At 37.4% G+C, this 20,139-nt stretch overlaps 1 protein-coding gene across 3 annotated transcripts in view; it reads right to left on the reverse strand.

Moving 5' to 3' along the window:
• The window catches only part of ZNF609 (zinc finger protein 609), a 214,459-nt gene that overhangs the window by 188,642 nt on the left and 5,678 nt on the right, over positions 1-20,139 (reverse strand). The window lies entirely within an intron of this gene.

The following is a 20,139-nucleotide window of genomic DNA, read 5'->3' on the forward strand; positions in this document are numbered from 1 at the left end:
TTTAAGTTCAGTTATATCAGCCTAATTAAACTCCAGGTTTCAAATAACAGAATTCAATGGGCCTTTCCAACTTTCCACTAAAATACCTATGAAAACACACATATCCACACACACACACAAAAAAAAAAAAAAAAGAAAGAAAGAAAGAAAAAAGAAAGAAAAGAAAATTTTTTACCCTACCAATAACTGAACTACTACAAACAACTACTGAAAAACCTAACACCAGACTGTGGGATAACTCCCCACATTCTTGTATAAGATTGATAGTACTGTATTGGACCCACCATATGAAATAAATTGGTTAAACAGGTGGCGGGGTGGGAGGTAAAAAGGCAATTTATACCTCTCCATTCCTTACTCAAGACCTGAGGAGTTTACCATCTAGAAAAACCTAGCAATCTACATATACCATCCTGATATTACTTTATGACAAAGCCAAACAGTTCTGTTCTTGCTCACTTCACTATCCAAAATTTTTCTATACACATTTAGAAAATAACTCATAAAATAACAGAGCAGAAAAAACAAACTAATGGCAGCACATGAATCCTACAAAGTGGATTTCTAACGGGTAAATGCTTCAGATAGAACAGAGACCTAACAATTTGTAGTTCTTCAAGATATGTAGTGTCAAAGAGCCAGGGTACAACCCTTGCAGGTATGGCTTAGTTGGTTGGACATTGCCCTGTGCACCAAAACGTTGCTGGTTCTGTTGCAGGTCAGGGCACATGCCCAGAGGTTGAGGGCTTGATCCCAGGTAGGGGGTCTGCAGGAGACAGCCAATCAATGTTCTTCTCTCACGTCGATGTTTCTCTTTCTCTCTCCCTCTCCTTTCCTCTCTAAAAAATAAAGTTTTTTTTTTTTTTAAATATATTTTATTGATTTTATACAGAGAGGAAGGGAGAGAGATAGAGAGTTAGAAACATCGATGAGAGAGAGTCATCGATCAGCTGCCTCTTGCACACCCCCTACTGGGGATATGCCTGCAACCAAGGTACATGCCCTTGACCGGAATCGAACCCGGGAACCTTTCAGTCCCCAAGCCGACGCTCTATCCATTGAGCCAAACCGGTTTCGGCAAAAATAAAGTATTTTTGTTCCTCAGTAAAAAAGAAGCTAGGGTTTACAAAAGATATCCTAGGAGAGCAGAGCTATACCAAGTGAACACCTGCTAGAAACTGGGATTTAAGAGAGAAAGGTGTGCACATTAATCTACCATTTAGCTGTAGATCTGAGAAGAAAGAGAAAGCTTTACCGAAGTAAAGTTTAGTGCCAAGTATTCACAACAGCAAACAATCTCTGATGGCTCAAGTTTACATAGACATTACTTTATAAAAGGATGAGTAAAAAGTGTGTGTGTGTTTGTGTGTGGTAGGGGAACATGATGTAGAAACTATGAAAAAATGGCACCTACAAAGTAAAGGGAACATAAATCTTGGAGAGAGAAATAACTCTGAAAATAATTCTAGAATTCAAAATAAATTTTTAGTAAAATGTTTAGAGTTCTCAACACTACATAAAACTTGGCCTCTATGAAATAGTAGTGCAGTACATATTTGTTCATTTATTTATTTATTTATTTTTAATATATTTTATTGATTTTTTTACAGAGAGGAAGGGAGAGAGATAAGAGAGCCAGAAACGTTGATGAGAGAGAAACATCCACCAGCCGCCTCCTGCACATCCCCCACCGGGGATGTGCCCGCAACCAACGTACATGCCCTTGACCGGAATCGAACCCGGGACCTTTCAGTCTGCAGATCGACGCTCTACCACTGAGCCAAACCGGTTTTGGCTGTTCATTTATTTTAAAATATTGGTATTACGCCTGGCTTTTGTGGCTCAATAATTGAACAGAACTATGAACCAGGAGGTCACAGTTCAATTCCCAGTCAGGGTAAATGTCTGGATTTTGGGCTTGATCCCCAGTATGGAGAGGGCAGAAGGCAGCCAATGATTCTCTCTCATCATTGAAGTTTCTATCCCTGCCTCCCTCTCCCGTCCTTTTTGAAATCAATAAAAATATATTATAAATAAATAAATAATTAATTAATTATTGTAACGTGGAGAGAGAAATTTATTCCATGATTGGGGGGTGGGGGGTGGGGGGGTGGGGGACGACAACAGGGCCAGAGAGCAGAAATTACAGAAAGACAAATTTTTAACTCAGGAAAAAATTTAACAACACGAGATTTCCAACATTGGCCCACAATGCTTAATGAAGCCATATCTTTATCGCTGAAAGTATTTAGGAAAAGAAAAAAAAAAACATAACCACCTGTCAATCAAATTGCATAAAGAATTCTTCTATGTGTGGTAAGGGTAGTCTAGACATGCCTAGGGCTTTTTTTCAAACCTATAATCCTATTAATTTAACTATGAAAAAATATTTTCCCTATTAGAAAACTACTCAGAATTTCTGAATGGCCCAACTAGGGTGGCTCAGTGATTGAGCGTCATCGGCCCATGAACCAGTAGTTCACGGTTCGATTCCAGGTCAGGGCACAGCCCAGGTGGTAGGCTCGATCCCCAGTAGAGGGTGTGCAGGAGGCAAACAATCAATGATTTTCTTTCATCATTAATGTTTCTATCTGTCTTTCTCTCTCCCTTCTCTCTAAAATCAAGAAAAACATTTTTTTAAAAGAATTTATGAATGACCAGGATGCAAACAAACAAACAAAAATTATGAGGACTGATCTTTAGTAGTACTGATGCTCTTTAGAGAACCACTGTCCTATTTTTGAGGGTGTTAAGAATTTTCATAAGCACTACTTTTCACTCAGGTTACTTTTCAGAAATCCAGTTTTCCAAACCCAGCAGGCTTCATAGTAATTTTGGCGATATGTTTCCAAAGACACTGTAAAAATGCCAAGGATTCTTTAATCAGCCTGGCTGCAGCAGCCAAACCACTTCCCATCTGCTCCCTACAGCATCCCTGGCTTTATACAGCTAATAATCAACTCTCTGACAGGTCGTTGCAGAGATGTTTAACCCCAGGAGGTAGGGCAACTAACATTCTAGCTGGAAATGAAAAAGCACTGACCTCTTGCTTCCATGGCAGAGAAAGTGCAGAATCAGGAGAACCAATACCTTACAGAGAACACAAGGCACTTTTAACTTGGAAGAGCTTCTGTAAATATTTTCCTGTCTATCTGTACTCCACTTCCCTATTTAAGACCACAATTCATCAGACTCTGGAATTCCTTGTCAGTACCATTTGGGCCTTGTTCCTGCACCTGATCTCTTTGTTGTTACCAAGCTAGGTCACGATAATCATTCTCCATACTGTGTACCTGTAATAATAGGAGTTCAAATTCCAGTTTCTTCTCAGGAACTCAACTCCATCTCTCAGACTCTCAGCCCATAGACTGGTTTGTAATCACACATTTCAGGTCATTAGTTGCTTTTTTAGGGCACATGCCATAGATCACACCACTCAAGAATGAACAAGGCTTCTCTTCAAGAAGGCTAAGAAAGAGAAGAAAAAGTCCTCATGTGAGGTCTCAGCCCCTGGCAAGAGGACATAAGCAGCAAATGACCTTAAGTGAAACATTCTAAGAACAGTACTTCTCTTTCCACTCAGAGCTCTGTATCCATTCTAGAGGGCTTCAAAGAGAGAGGTTCTCTTTAACTGCCAACTACCCACGGCTATTATGGTCTAAATAGCAAAGTGTCCAATGTTGTTCCACTGTAAATTTATCTGTCATCCCCTCTCCTTATGGAGTTTGAATCAATCTTCTTAAATGCTCTGACCTGAGCAAGTGACAGTTGTATATAATCTATTTGGGACCACAAAGGTCACACACATTTGGCTGTGAGGGTGATCTGTCTAGGTAATGCCCTCCAAAAACTGTATGGACAAAGAAAAAAAATACCATACTCAATTCTAGGAATGTAGCGTGGTGTAGGAAAAAGAACACAGATCTTTGAATCAAGAGATGTGATTTCTGGACTCAAATTTCCATTGACCCTAGCCAGATTGATAGTCAAGTTGCTTCATTAAATATTAATGTTTTCATTATAAAATGGAAGGAGAATCCATCATAATTCTAAGCATAAGGATACAAATCTGAAAAATATAAGACAACTCAAAAATATAAAATAATCCAAATATTCTCATAATATTGTGGTGCCTAAACTTAAAGAGGTCTGTTTCACAGTTACACCTTGTATAAAGTATCTAAGGTATTTAGCCCTGGCCCAGTAAGCTCAGTTGCTTAGATTGAATCGTCCCAATATGCCAATGTTGCAGGTTCAATTACCAGTTAGGACATATACAAGAAGCAACCAAAAAAATGCATAAATAAGTGGGAAAACAAATTAATGTTCCCCCCCTCTCTCTACCTCTAAAAATCAATAAAATAAAAATATAAAATAAATGGAAAATGTTTAAAGTTATTTTAAAAATTAAATTACATGTAATACTGATATCCATTTGAGTTCTATGAAAGAAAATGGCAATCTTTCCTTTTTTATGAATTCAGGGTGGCTCATAAACTATACTATTTTGACTATCAAAAAGGCTCCATTTTGCTTCAAAAATCCCTAGAATCCACAAAAATCCACAAACGAACAGTCAAATCTAAATTGTGGGAGTTTCATAGGGTTTGATGCCCCCAGGAAAAAAACCAATGGGATATAGCAAAGTTGATAGAAAAAATCATATCATACCATCTTCCCTGAATTCCAGATGCTACCTAGAAATCACTTTGTACTTAGCCAACCTCAGATGAGGCTAGTACAAGTAAACCATCCTCAGTAATGCTGAGCTGACTCAGCTGGAAGAACAGGCACCTCCCTCTCCACCTGCCATAGTTCATAGGCGCTCACTAATCAACTCAATTTCCACCTAGGGGTCTAACAAGAAACAATCAACTTTCCTTCGGGTCTCTCCCTTAACTTATTACATTAATTACTGTAACAAAGGAATTGTGTCATCTCAAGTACCATAGCTCTCAACTTATATCTCTAATAGGGATCAGATAAAGAACAGACTAACAGTGCCAATTTGAGAAGAGAGATCCAATTCAACAGGGCTCATCTGACCATGTGTCACCTAAGGACATAAAAGTGTAGCATCTCTCAGTCTCTGAGTGTTTATATGCTGCATCTCATGAATAGTTTTATGTCCCTCACAGGCTGCTATTCTCAAATATTATGAGGCTTGACCTGTTTCATTTCACATAAGCAACTGACACTTCCACCAGGACATAGCTATTCACAAGGGCTCAGGTTTAGAGCTTTGTTGTTTGTTGGTACTGCTCTGTGCCAGCATACAGCTCACAATAGGCTAAACAGAATACTGAATATGTAAATAGTTCAATCCCAGCTCTGTAGAGATTCATTTGGTGGAAATAGTCCACAGGGAAAACCTTTCCCAAGGCCCATGTATAAGGCCAAGCAGCAGAAGGCCATGATCATCTAAAGTAAACAAAAAAACCCACCATTCCCTCTCCCCTAATAATGAGAACTATGTCACCATTTACAATTTAGTTCTTATTCTCAGATGTAAACTTTCTATGCTAAAGAAAAATTGGTGATGTCAAGTTCTCAGAAAAAAAGTGAATAGTGGAAATAGCTAGAAATCAGATCTCAGAAATTGGCCCTCCATACAAAATTGTTGTGTCAAAGCTTTTCTATATTTCAATTTCCTCATCTTAAAACAGGGAGTAATATAAATAAAGTTCATAGGCATAAGGGAAAAAGAAAACCCTATACTTTTTTAAAAAAAATACAGAAATTGCCTTCACTTTTTATATTCTAGACCAGGCCTTCTTACTGAAATTTCTTACACAAGAACTGTTATTCTAGCCCTGGTTGGTGTGACTCAGTTGGATGAGCGTCATCTCATATACCAAAAGGTCACAGGTTTGATTCCAAGTCAGGACACATGCCCAGGTTGGGGGTTCAGTCCCCGGTCAGGGAGCGAGCAGGAGGCAACTAATGTTTTTCTCTCACATAGATTTTTTTTTTCTCTCTTTCTCTCTCCCCCTCTTTAAAATTAATAAAAACATTTTTTTTTAAAGATAACATCTACAATAGGATGTCAGGCTAGCCACAAAAAAAATGGTGGGATCCTCTTGCATATCTCTAAGGATATCTAAGCCATGTCTACTTCTCCAGCCTTACCTCATGGCCACATTCTGTCCTCTGCACCCCACTCCCATCTTATTGCCTCATGGCCTTTATCCGAAAGACACTCCCTGTGCACCCCCTACCCTCAAAGTATGATGACTTGATTAATATTTGCTTCTACCACTAGACCGCAAACTGTCCATAGTGTATCTTAAGAACAGTGTTTGGTTCACTCTGCCCTCAAATATTTGGTCCATAAGTAAGTGAATTAACAATTTTCCTCAATGCATAGAATCGTAACTGCGCCTAGGCTGCCACTTTTCTCCATTCTTACTTCAGCTTGATTTGCCACTAGTTAGTTATAAACTGTCTCAATTTCCTGACAATCCTCAAACTTACTAGGACAGAGTGTGAATTCCTCTCTCCAAGATAAAGGATGAAGATTCAACGAGAATCTAGAGGGAAGGTTAAAAAACAAAACAATCCTTACATTTCTTAATATGCCTAACTGCCCCTGCCTATTCTCTTAGCCTTCAAACAGTCTCAAAATTCAAAGTACAGTTTCTACTGAATGTTATCATTTTTGTACCATCGTAACATTGAAAAATCATAGGTTGAATCATTGTTAAGTTGGGAAATGTCTATACACCTCAAAATAAGGAAAGCCCTTGTTTCCCTTAATAGGCTTTTATAAAATATATCAACTTAATAATTTTAAGACCTTATAGAAGATGGAGGAGGAGCAGCAGAAGTGTGGCAGGTATGGCTATAGAGGAGCAGCATGAGATCTTTGTGGTGATGGAACTGTTCAGTATCTTGACTGGTGGTGGTAATAAAATTGCATAAAGCTAAATGTACACACTCATAAATAGGTACAAGAAAAACTGGGGAAATCTGAATGAGATAGGTGTATTATAACAATTATCTGGTTATGATATTGTACTATAGATTTACAAGATGTTACTGCTGGGGGGAACTGAGTAAAATGAATACAAGAGATCCCTCTGTATTATTCTTACAACAGTATGAGACTCTATAATTATCTCAAAATCAGAAGTTTAATCAAAAACCCTTCTTGACCTTATTTTTAATTTCTTTTACCTCTAGGGTTAACACATTTTATTTATTTACTATTGATAAGAGCAACCCAATAATTCAGCTCAATTTATTTCTAACTTGAAAGGTGCTCTCTATCCAATACAGAATCCTAAGAACTGGTAACCAAGACTATATATTCTTCTCTTCACTTAATAAAATTTGATATTTCCTGTCTTTAAAAACTGAAGTTCGCCGAAACCAGTTTGGCTCAATGGATAGAGCGTTGGCTTGGGGAGTGAAAGGTCCCAGGTTCGATTCCGGTCAAGGGCATGTACCTTGGTTGCGGGCATATCCCCAGTAGGGGGTGTGCAAGAAGCAGCTGATTGATGACTCTCTCTCATCGATGTTTCTAACTCTCTATCTCTCTCCCTTCCTCTCTGTACAAAATCAATAAAATATATTAAAAAAACAAACAAAACAAAAAAACCCCACAAAACTGAAGTTCGCCCAGCCAGCATGGCTCAAAGGTTGAATGTCAACCTGTGAATTAGAAAGTCACAGTTAGATTCTGGTCAGGGCACGTGATCTGGTTGCAGCTTGATCTCCAGTGTGAGATGTGCAGGAGGCAGCTGATCAGTGATTCTCTCATCATTGATGTTTTTATCTCTCCCTTCCTCTCTGAAATCAATAAAAAAGTAAAAAGTAAATAAAAACCAAAGTGCACTTTTTTTTACACGTCTTCAAAGTCTTCATCTCCTTTGGTCACCAGCTCTGATAAGTATTTTTTGGGGATCAACAGAAAACAGTTATCACAAACATAGTCAAACTTTCGTTTTGCATAGAGGGGAGTTTATTTTTATCTTCATTTAGTTCGGATTCTCTTCCTAATGATGCCAAGAATTTCCCTGGCAGTGCACTGAGCTAATTTTTCTAGGAATAGCTTACCAAGATTCCTAGTTTCCCTTGGGGACTACAATTGTTAGGTAGATGTTAATCATGCTAAGAAAGTGGTTTGGGCCCTAGCTGGTTTGGCTCGGTGGATAGAGCATTGGCCTGTGGACTGAAGGGTCCCGGGTTTGATTTCAGTCAGGGGTACATGCCCAGGCTGTGGGTTTGATCCCCAGTGGGGGGCATGCAGGAGGCAGCCAATCAATGATTCTCTCTCATCATTGATGTTTCTCTCTCTCTCTCTCTCTCTCTCTCTCTCTCTCTCTTTCTCTCTCTCTCTCTCTCTCTTTCTCTCTCTCTCTCTCTTCCTTTCTCTCTGAAATCAATGAAAATATATTTAGAAAAAGAAAAAGAAAGTGGTTTGGACTTTCTGCCTCTTTCTAAATGTAATACTTGTCCACAATGAAGCTAATCTATTTTCATCTCCCCCATACAAGAGATTCCTTTCCTCGACCCACAATAGCCAAGATCTCCTAAACAATTTGGGAATCTAACTACTGAAAACTATCCTGGGAAAACCTAAATGTCACTTATGAAAAATACTAAAGTATCAAATAAGATGAGTGTCACTGCTTAAATTCTTGCACCTAAAACTTATCCATATGGTTTTTGAAGGTAATGTCATGAGGAACCAGCACAGTACAATGAAAACAAAACATGGGAAGGGGCAGAAAAGCTCAATTCTATTCCTTATTCTCCCTTACTTTCATAGCTGTTTAACAATCTCAGGCAAGTCACTGCACTTATTTGAGATTATAAAAAGTTGAGATAATTAATATTCCATGTACTGTGTAATCCTCTCAGTAGGAATTGGAGCAGCATTCTAACATCAAACTCATTAATAACCCTATAGTAAAATGAATATTTACTTGGAATAGAACCAAAAAGACTAAATTACCTCTTACTGGTTGAAGCCAGGTTGTGCCTACCTTACCAAAAAAAACAACCCTTTGTTTTCAGAGTTTTTGAGTTTTAGAACTGCAGAGGACTATAGAACTATAGAAGTGTTCATTGTCAGAAATTAAGTTTGCTAAGGCACAAAACATTTTTTGTCCATTCCATGACTAAAGTTTTTTGGCCTGACTTTTTAAAGTCTTTTCAAACTAACCAATATCTACAGGTAATAACTCAACCCACACACAATTGTTAGTGATTTATCATATGACTTCTCCTTATGTTAAATAACCATTGCCCCAATAAGTTATATGAATGGTACCAAGTCATCTCAATCAATTTCCATTTTACCAATTTTCCAATATAGTTCTTAGTCCCAAACCCTTCTTAAGAGAATAACATTTGAAATCCACACCAGTCTGAGTGTAGTGATTACACTTCTTACAACTTGAAGTGATATATTTTCATTAAGGGTTCCACAGTTTATTCTTGAATTCTTTCTAAGTTTTTGAATAGATAATTGTGATTTCATCAAGTTTATTGATTTGATTAAAAGAAACCTAGGCAGCTAGAAAAAAAAAAAAGTGTTGGAAATACTAAATAAATATTAACATTTCTGGGATAATTCCTAAGAGTTCTTTATATCTTTCAGTGCTTTAAAAAAGATTAACCCATGTTCTAATCAGGAAAAAAACAAACATTAAGCATCTATCATCATTTGACCCGGAAGTCTTTTTAATCTGCTTGGGAAGTGGAACGTTATCATCCCTGAATAGATCTTTCACACTATGATAAGTAGTCTCACCAATTTTCCAGCTGCCTTTCCATTTTTAACATCTCCTTTTAAATAAAAAGGAGAAAATGCCTACCATTAGTTTTGCAAAGAGGCTGATCTATTTCATCTTTTTTTCTTATGCCTAAATTCTAGATGGCACTCAACCATCATCACTTTGTGGACTGCTTATGGTCTTGACTGAAAATGTTTCTAATTTTTTTTTTAAATGGCTTTCTCTCCACAGCTTCAAGACTATGCCAAATTGCCATCTGATCTGAATGGTCCTTTTAAACCCTTTTCTTTAACATGGACTTCTAATATGATAGTTTTTAAGTCTTTACATTGATTACTTTTTTAAATCTTTCTTTCCACTTTTCTAATGTACATACTTAATCACAGCTTGATTCTTAAAACAGAATCTCCATATAAATTTTGTTCTTCCTCTTCCTGAAGAAATGTGATTAAATAGTATTAACATAGAGAAACCTTTATTAATTCTTGTTTTTTCCTTAAATGTAAAATCTAGGTTATTTCTTTGTTTGTAGGTTCTAAAACAGCCAACTGTAAGTAGATTGTCTTATTCAAAACCATATTTTAACATTTGCCTGCAATGAAGCATTTAACCAATCTGTATTTAAATAAATGAATTCCACATTATTATTATCTAGCCTAGTTTTGCAGCTCCTCCAATCACCTTTAACATTTTCAACTCAGTCACATTATTTTGATTAGAAATGTGACATTTTTTATTTAAGCAAAGATTTCAATCCTTATAAAAATATAATCCCTTTACATCAACAAAATGAACCTATTTGAGAAAAAAAAAAATAATCCCTTGCTGCTATGATTAGTTTTCTTCCATAAAGTATCTGAGATATGAATTAAATCATTATACCAAGACATTGTTTATCAAAAAAAGGAGACAGAAAAAATATTATATAAGGATAGCAGAAATTCCTCTCATCTTTATATAGTAACACTTTTAAAAAAAAAACATAATGCATCAGATCACATATTTAGGTAAAACATATATGTTTTGGAAGAAATGTATTTGTTGTTGGAAGAAAATTTTACTTCATCATTATGTCACCTACTCCAGTGTAACCTTGTTGAAAAGGAATTTCTTTCTTATAGAAAGTCTCCATAAGAAAAAGAATCTTTCTGAACACTGTCCTGCATGTCCCCCTCTGTCAGATAGTGTTATGGAACTCATCTGGAATCCACACTGCCAGGATTTCCAGCTCTGCTAGGATTGGAAAAGCCAACTAATACAAACCACAGAAACATTACTACTAAGAAAATAGTTTCACTAGCAAACCAAGCTATGTTAAAGCATTTTTAATAATAAAGCAATACAACGTGGTTAGTTAAACTGAGTTATTTTCACCACTAAAGAAAACAACATACACTTGAATTAACTACCAGCTGCTGGCTTTAAAGTTCATGATATCAGTGATATGTTATTGTACCACTTAAGCATATGTAGTGAAAACGCAGAACTTCACATTTGATATACAGTAACTCTAGAGAAAAGCCCCGTGACATGTCTCAAAACTCATCTAACATTCGAACCATTTCTGCCTAAAAGTAACAGATTTTTTTTAGCATGGACCAGAGTTCATGGGGACCCTATTCTAAAATTAGGTACAAAAGAGTACATTTTTACAGAATGGCAAATAGGTCTCCTTGTGTGTTCCTTGAGATAAATAAAAATAGCATGCATAGGTAGATACCCTGCCCTGCATCTCAGCGATATCAAACAGCATTCTATGTTAGCAAGCTGAGAGCTTGATGTCTACGAGATGCATTCTACATAACTCAAGGACATAAATAAGACATTCTGTCTCTTGTATATAAGGTAGAAATTTTAGTTTGCAATTACCAAAACAGCAGACTGGCCTAAGAAATTTGTTTCCTATTAGCTTCATGTAAGAAAAACAGGAAAGAGGTAACAGGAAAAATAATGAATTGAAGGGTGAGTAAAGGGAAAGCAAGAAAATTTACAATACACAGGTCAGACAAGAGAGCATCTTAGACATAAGACATCTTCACCCTCTAGCTAATGAACTAGGTACTGGGAGAGGAAGTAAAAAAATACCACAAACTTGAAAATTCATTTTTTAAGCTGAGACCAGAGTGCACACTCCTTGAATTTTTTTTTAATGTTTTATTGAATTTTTTAAGAGAGAGGAAAGAATAGGAAGAGAACATTGATCAGCAAGCCTCCTTCATGCCCCCTACTGGGTATCAAGCCTGCAACCTGGGCTTAGGTTCATAGGTTGGCCCTCAACCACTGAGCCACTACTGACCAGGCCTTGAAATCCTATTTTTAAAGAGCTACCCAGACACAGTTGCTGAGGCCTAATTAAAAAGAGGTAAAGTCACAATTCTGGGCTTTCCCCATCGAGCAAGGAGAAAACCCAGAGGCCAAACTCACCCATTACTCTATGTACTCAAAGCCCGGGCAACAGAAGAGTAAATCCCAGCACCCCTCAGGGAACTAGCTCAGGCTTCCAGTTTCACCCCTGTTGTCTTCCAGGCAAGACTGACTGCAATTTTCACCAGGATAAACTTCCAGAAATGGCAGCCAGAGGAGCACCAAGGAGAGAAGAACATAACAAGTAGCTATTTCCCCCCTCAATGTCAGCTGGACTCTTTGGAACAATTGCAGACACTGCCTCTTTTTCTCTGTTGGGCAGGAAGAACATTCAGCAACCTCGGGGAAGTGCCTAACAACCTGTGACACATCAGCACCACATTTCTCAGATACTTACTCTGACCATCTTATTTAAAGCTGTAAACTCCCTACCTTCCCTAACTATCCCTCCTTCACATTCCTAATCCCCCTATTCTGCTCTATTTTTTTCACCTAATTTAATTACCTTTTAAATGTTAAATAATCATTTGTTATGCTTATTTCTATTTCCGTGAACCCATGAGGTTGTAACTTTTTTGTCTATGTTGTTCACTGACAGATGTTAAGCAGCCAGAACAGGACCTCACACATAGTAGGAACCCAATAAATATTTATGACATAAATAAGAAAAACTAAAAAGACCTCCCAGAGGTCAATAATACCCAGAGATCCAACAATGGCTATATCCCTTTAACAGAACCAGCATGGTCCCTGTGACTGACCTACATTGTTTCTACCAGCCATACACCAACTACTGCCGCCCTCCCCCAAGTCTTCAATCAGCGTGGTTACATGAAACCACTGTACTGATACAGACAGGAAAGGCCTCAATGCTTGTTCTTGAGTCTGAAGGATTTCTAAAGGTTTTCATAGTCTACCTTGTTCCTAGGTTATTCAATTTGGAATAAAATTTAGCATAAAAGAAGATCTGAAAAAATCACAACAAATTTCTGTTTTCAAATATTAAATTTAAATTCAATTCAGTAAGCATCAATTAAACAAAGTTATATTAAAAAAAAACAAAAAACTGGGCTAGAAGCTATGAGAACAGAAGAGACACAGGTCGGTTTGGCTCAGTGGATAGAGTGTTGGCCTGCAGACTGAGGGGACCCTGGTTCAATTATGGTCAAGGGCCCATGCCTAGGTTGCGGGCTTGAACCCCAGTGGGGGGTATGCAGGAGATAGCCGACTGATGATTCTCTCTCATCATTGATGTTTCTATCTCTCTCTCCCTTCCTCTCTGAAATCAAAATTTTACTTCATCATTATGTCACCTAAAGGTGTTAAATATATTTTAAAAAAATAAAGCAAGAGATACAGAGAAAGATAATCAATTCTGGAGATAGATGAGTGGGAAGAAGAGGTTTAAGAAAGGCTTCAGGAAGGAGATATGGTTTCCTTGTTACATACTCTTCTAGAATCAAATTCTTTCTTTTCGGAGCACTGTTCATAATCATACATTTACGAGGTGTACCGGTTAATAATGCAGATTTTTTTTTTCAATAGATGGAGTTATACATATGTTGACATATATGCTATTTGATATGTATGCTATTTTGTTGTATTGTTGTATTCAAAATCTCATATGTCAAATTTGCTGAAGGTGTTAACATCATAGGTCTTTTTACACCTAAAAATGTCTAATTTCGTGCCAAAAAAAAGAGAGCATTTGCGGGAAGTTTTAATTCATTACTTTATTTTGAAAAAGAGTGGTGCTGAATACTTTGGGAAACTTATGGTGAACATGCTCCATTTTAAGATATTTGTGAATGCTGGTTTAAACTCTTTAAAAATGATGATTTCTATGTGAAAGACAAAGAACATCCAGGTCAACCAAAAAAGTTTGAAGACAATTACAAGCATTATTGGATGAAGATGCGTGTTGAACTCAAAAACAACTTGCAAAAAGACTAAATATTGCTCAGCAAACAATTTCCGATCGTTTACAAGCAATGGGAAGAAATGTAAAGAAAGGAAAATGGGTGCCACATCAACTGAAAGAAAGACTAATGGAAAACTGAAAAGCCATCAGTAAAACGTTGCTTCAAAGGCACGAAAGAAAGTCTTTTTTGCATTGAATTGTGATTAGTGATGAAAAGTAGATTCGTTTTGAGAATCCCAAATACACAAAATCATGGTCAACCATCAACATCGAGTGCAAGGCCAAATCACTTCGGAAAGAAGACAATGCTCTGCGTTTGGTGGGATCAGGAAGGTGTGGTGTATAATGAGCTTCTAAAACCAGGTGAAACCGTTAATACTGATTGCTACTGACAACAAATAGTAATCAATTTGAACTACGCTTTGATTGTGAAAAGACAAGAAACGTGCATTTTGCTTCATGATGACGCACCATCACACACTTCAAAACCAGTTAAAGATATGTTAAAAGATTTTGCCTGGGAAGTATTAGCCCACCTGCTGTAATTCACCAGACCTTGCTCCTTCAGATTACTACTTGTTCTGATCAATGGCACACGCACTTTTTGAGCAGCACTTCAAAACATATGAAGAAGTGGAAAATTGGGTCTCTGGTTTGCCTCAAAACAATAAAAGTTCTATTGGGAGAGTATCTACAAATTACCTGAAAGATGGGGAAATGTGTAGCTAGTGATGGACATTATTTCGAATAAAGCACTTTTGGTGTTTCTCTTTAAATTATCGTGTTTTCTTTGATTACAAAATCCACATTATTAACCAATACACCTAGGATTAGTTGATTGTTGATCTCCCCCACTAGACTTAGTCCTGAAAGGACAGCGACCATGGCTGGCCTGGTATATAAATGCTCAAGAAATATTACTTATTCAAAATGAATAAATAAAAATTATAGTAATATTACAGCAGTCTATAATATGGAATATAGAAAGAGGCATTAACCGTAAGGTTATTACAGATGAAGACCTAAACTAGGTGAGCCAAAGGAAAAAGTGGCACGATATCCAGAATAATCCAAATGTAATGAATGACTGAATAGGTGGTAAGGCACAAAAAGAACCAAATGTGAATCCAAAGTTTTGTGCCATGGCAACTGGAAGAAGCTGTAATGTTTAAGGAAGAAAAGGGTAGGCAAGTTTCAGAAATGATGTACAAATGCCACGTAGAAAAAAAAAAATTCCTCCTTTCCTGTATACCTTCCAGATTCATATATCCCATAAGTTCCAGAATTCCAACTTATCTTCCTATGGTTCTATTTCTGATATCATTCTTTAAGACTCTGCTCTAGAAGCATCAGTTACAGAACAAAATGCCGAGTTTCACACCAAACCTCAGAATTTGTCATAAAGTTTACCAGGTGCATTCTTGAACATCCACTTGTGTTCATGTGAATAAAAGTTTATCCCAATCTAACACAAAGGACTTCGTCTAGCAATGTGTTAAGAATATTCCTGGCAACATACCCAAAACCCTGGTTGTACTCCGTACATAGAATAGAGCAGACACTGCTGCCTTACTCTAATACTGAACTATTGCCTAAGAAACTACAGTACCAGAATGCAATGCTATGCCAGCAAGTAATGTGGCCTGTCAGGATCTGGATTTCATTCATAGTGTGACTTGATCTCCCAAGGTTTCATGGTACCTATTCTGACCACTTTCTAATTCAATACTCTATGCTTCACCTACCACTTTTTTTTTTTAAAGCCCACCTACAAAAAATACTTGTATTTCTAATATATCTTTTTAAAATCTCACATTCAAGTGTAACACTTCCCAATAATCTTTAGGTTACCTGAAAATCAGTAATGTGCTACAGATGGCTGGGAATAAAGCAAAGTACTCCCAGGACTTCTTGCAAGTCCAAAACTAATAGTACTGCCCACCAAATTTTTCTATTACAGACTGATGAATGTTTTAAGTACAAATTTAAAAACAGTGAATGTTTCTTCTGATGTTCAAAGGTAGATTAAAGCCGAAACCGGTTTGGATCAGTGGATAGAGCGTCGGTCTGCGGACTGAAAGGTCCGGGGTTTGATTCCGGTCAAGGGCATGTACATTGGTTGCGGGCACATCCCCAGTAGGGGTTGTGCAGGAGGCAGCTGTTCGATGTTTCTCTCATCATCGATATTTCTAGCTCTCTATCCCTCTCTTCCTCTCTGTGAAAAATCAATAAAATATATATTTTTTAAAAAGGTAGATTAAACATATGATTGTGCTATATTAACAAACAAGCAAAAGACTAAAAAGACTGTCATCATTCTCTTAACATTCAATAGATATCTGCTATTAGAAGTCCCAAGTCTAAAAATTATCTGGGAACTATTGATAAAAATCCTAACTTGGGGAATTAACTTGCTTATGTGATCTCATCCCTTTAAACTGCTTGAAAACAAAGATTTCCTAACATACTGTCAACTTTAAAGTTCTTACACTCACTCACCAGCTTTCAATCCCTCTGTTCCTTTTACCAGGTATTCTGGAGATTTCCCTTGTTAGTCAGATTTCACCAAATATCACCCATTTAAGATTTACAGCATTAATAATAGTAACTTCATTTTCTAAACAAAGCACAGTGAACAACTTATATTCTATCTCAAGAAGATAATTCAAAGCAGGTTTTCCACTGACTGGTCAAAAATGGAAAAATACCCAATCCATCTCCTCAATCAGTCCCATTTAGTTAAAAATTTTGATGAGCCCTAACTGGTTTGGCTCAGTGGATAGAGCGTCAGCCTGGCAGACTGAAGGGTCCCAGATCTGATTCCAGTCAAGGGCATATACCTTGGTTGCGGGCACATCCCCAGTGGGGGGTATGCAAGAGGCAGCTAATTGATGTTTCTCTCTCATCAATGTTTCTAGCTCTCTCTCCCTCTCCCTTCCTCTGTAAAAAATCAATAAAAATATATGTTTAAAAAAAAAACTTTGATGATATTTAAGATCTTAGATTTCTGACTGAATACACAAAATTACTATTGATATCTGGCAAATCCTTCCAGGTATAATTTCCTTCTCATAAGCTGAGATTCTTTTTCTATAGCTTTCTTTTTTTTTTTCCTCTTTTTTTAAATATATTTTATTGATTTTTTACAGAGAAGAAAGGAGAGGGATAGAGAGTTAGAAACACTGATCAGATGCCTCCTACACACCTCCTACTGGGGATGTACCCGCAACCACAGTTACATGCCCTTGACTGGAATCGAACCTGGGACCCTCTATCCACTGAGCCAAACCAGTCTCGGCTCTATAGCTTTCTGATATCCATATTCATGGCTTGAACAGACTAGAAAAAGATATACTTGATAAGCTGGTGAACCTGCAGAATGAGGATACAAGACCCTTCAAAAGAAGATGGCCTAGTTAAAAAAAAAAAAGAAACAACAACAAAAAAAAAACATAGCATAAGCCTTACAAATATATCAAGCCCCAGAGAACTAAGCTGCACCCATTAGCCCTTCTGAATATTGACTATATTTTTGACACAGTAATTATAAATTGCTCAGTCTTGTCACTTCCCAGCAGAAAACCCACTTTTGTCACAACCTTGATATCATAAAATTCTATAGTTAAATGGAACTTTAAGAAATAATCTTGAGAAGATCCAAGATGGCAGCTTAGGTAAACACACCTAAATTGCTGCCATGCACAACAATTTCAAAACTACAACTAAAAGACCCAGAACCACGGGAAAGCTGGATGAGTGGAAGCTCTACAACTAGACTGAAAAAGAAAGGAGCATTCAGGGCACAAGCCCTGAAAAACTGTGGTACGGGGGGGGGAGGGTTGATAATTCTGCCTCTGCCTGGGTATAACGCACGCGATACACCCAAGCAGAGAGGCAGAAAGAAAGAAGAATCCAAAAATGTGAGGATAGTGTAAGAAGCCTCTGGGACGGCTTTAAGCATACCAATATCCGGATTTTTGGGGTGCCAGAAGAGAGAGAGCAGGATATTGAAGGCCTATTGAAAGAAATAATGACAGAAAACTTTCCTTACCTGATGAAAGAAATAGACTTACAAGTCCAGGAAGCACAGAGAACCCCAAACAAGAGGAATCCAAAGAGGACCATACCAAGACACATCATAATTAAAATGCCAAGGGCAAAAGACAGAGAGAATCTTGAAAGCAGCAAGAGAAAAACAGTTAGTTACCTACAAGGGAGTACCCACACGACTGTCAGCTGATTTCTCAACAAAAATTATGCAGGCCAGAAGGGAGTGGCAAGAAATATTCAAATAAAGAACATTATAAACTGAAGAACCAAAAGATAGATATAGAGACAGTAAAGCAACAAGCAGACTGTCAAATTACAGCGGGGATGTTGGGGAGATCTGGGGGAGATAAGAGATCAACCGAAGGACTTGTATACATGCATATAAGTACAACAAATGGACACAAAACTCTGGGGAGGGAGGGTATGTACGGGAGGGGGGGGGCATTGGTATATGTACAAAAATAATAATTTAATATAAATAAAAATATAGAATAAAAAAATAAATTAAAAATAAAAGAAATATTCAAAGTGATGAACAGCAAGAACCTACAACCAAGATTACTCTACCCAGCAAAGCTATCATTTAGAATTGAAGGTCAGATAAAGAGTTTCACAGACAAGAAAAAGCTAAAGGAGTTCATCACCAGTAAACCAGGATTACATGAAATGCTGAAAGGTATTCTTTAAGAAGAGGAAGAAGAAAAAAGTAAAGGTAAAAACTATGAACAAAAAGACATCAAATGCATACCTACCAACAAGTGAATCTAAAAATCAAGTGAATAGCCGGGACCGGTTTGGCTCAAGTGGATAGAGCGTCGGCCTGGGGACTGAAAGGTCCCGGGTTCGATTCCGGTCAAGGGCATGTACCTTGGTTGCGGGCGCATCCCCAGTAGGGGGTGTGCAAGAGGCAGCTGATCGATGACTCTCTCTCATCGATGTTTCTAACTCTCTTATCCCTCTCTCTTCCTCTCTGTGAAAAATCAATAAAATATATTAAAAAATAAAAATAAATAAAAATAAAAATAAAAATCAAGTGAATAAAAAATCTGAACAACAGAATGGACTAGTGAATATAATAGAATCAGGGACATAGAAAGGGAGTGGACTGACAATTCTCAGGGAGAAGGGGGTTTGAGGGATGCGGGAAGAGATTGGACAAAAATCTTATACCTATGGATGAAGACAGTGGCAGGGGGTAAGGGCATGGGGTGGGGTGGGAATCAGGTGGAGGGGAGCTATGGGGAGAAAAAGAGAGGAACACTTGTAATAATCTGAACAATAAAGATTTATTATATATATATATTTTTTTTTCTTTTTCTTAAAGATGATCTTGTTTAATCTGCTAATTTAACAGATAAGAAAAGAGCAAAGAGAGCTGTGACTAGCACAAGGTCACACAGCTAGTTAGAGACATAGTAGTGATAAGAACTTGGGTTTTGCTATATGACTCCCAATTCTATGAAAGGCAAACACATAACACTATTAAATCAGACAATAACTTAATTGTAACTGTAATTAAGCCACACAAAAATAAAATTTTCCCACATAAAGAGAACAAAGGGTTATAACAGAGAGTGTCTCAAATTAAACAGAAAGAAGCAGCATTTGTTCATACAGTACAGGAGTTTCTTAAGGGCATAACCGTGCACTTATTTCCTAAGTCATTACCACCTTCAAGGATGTGCATCCTGTGCTTCCAACAGCATCTTCTTGTGGCAAAGATTTGAAAAGTGGTAACTTCCGGTAAACTAATGGATGGTACACCAGGAACAAATGTGGTACGACCAATAAAGAAAGGACTGAAGGTGAAGGGGTGGAGATATTGCTGGGAACAAGGAATCCTGAAAATGGGATAAGAATAAAAATCCAAGAGAGGCTGGTCATTGTCCAGACACTAATGACCAGAGAGCACAATAAAAAGAAGGTGGTTTCAGAACTTGCCTGGCATCAGACAGCTCTCACCTACAAAAGAAAAAGAGAAAAAATTCTCACAGAGACAAGAGAAAGATCGTAGATTTGCTCCTGAGTGATGGACTAGATATGACCTAATAGGTATTTGCC

This window comes from Pipistrellus hanaki (genome assembly GCF_964339955.1).
Source record: "Pipistrellus hanaki genome assembly, chromosome: 1".
NCBI classification, from domain to species: domain Eukaryota; kingdom Metazoa; phylum Chordata; class Mammalia; order Chiroptera; family Vespertilionidae; genus Pipistrellus; species Pipistrellus hanaki.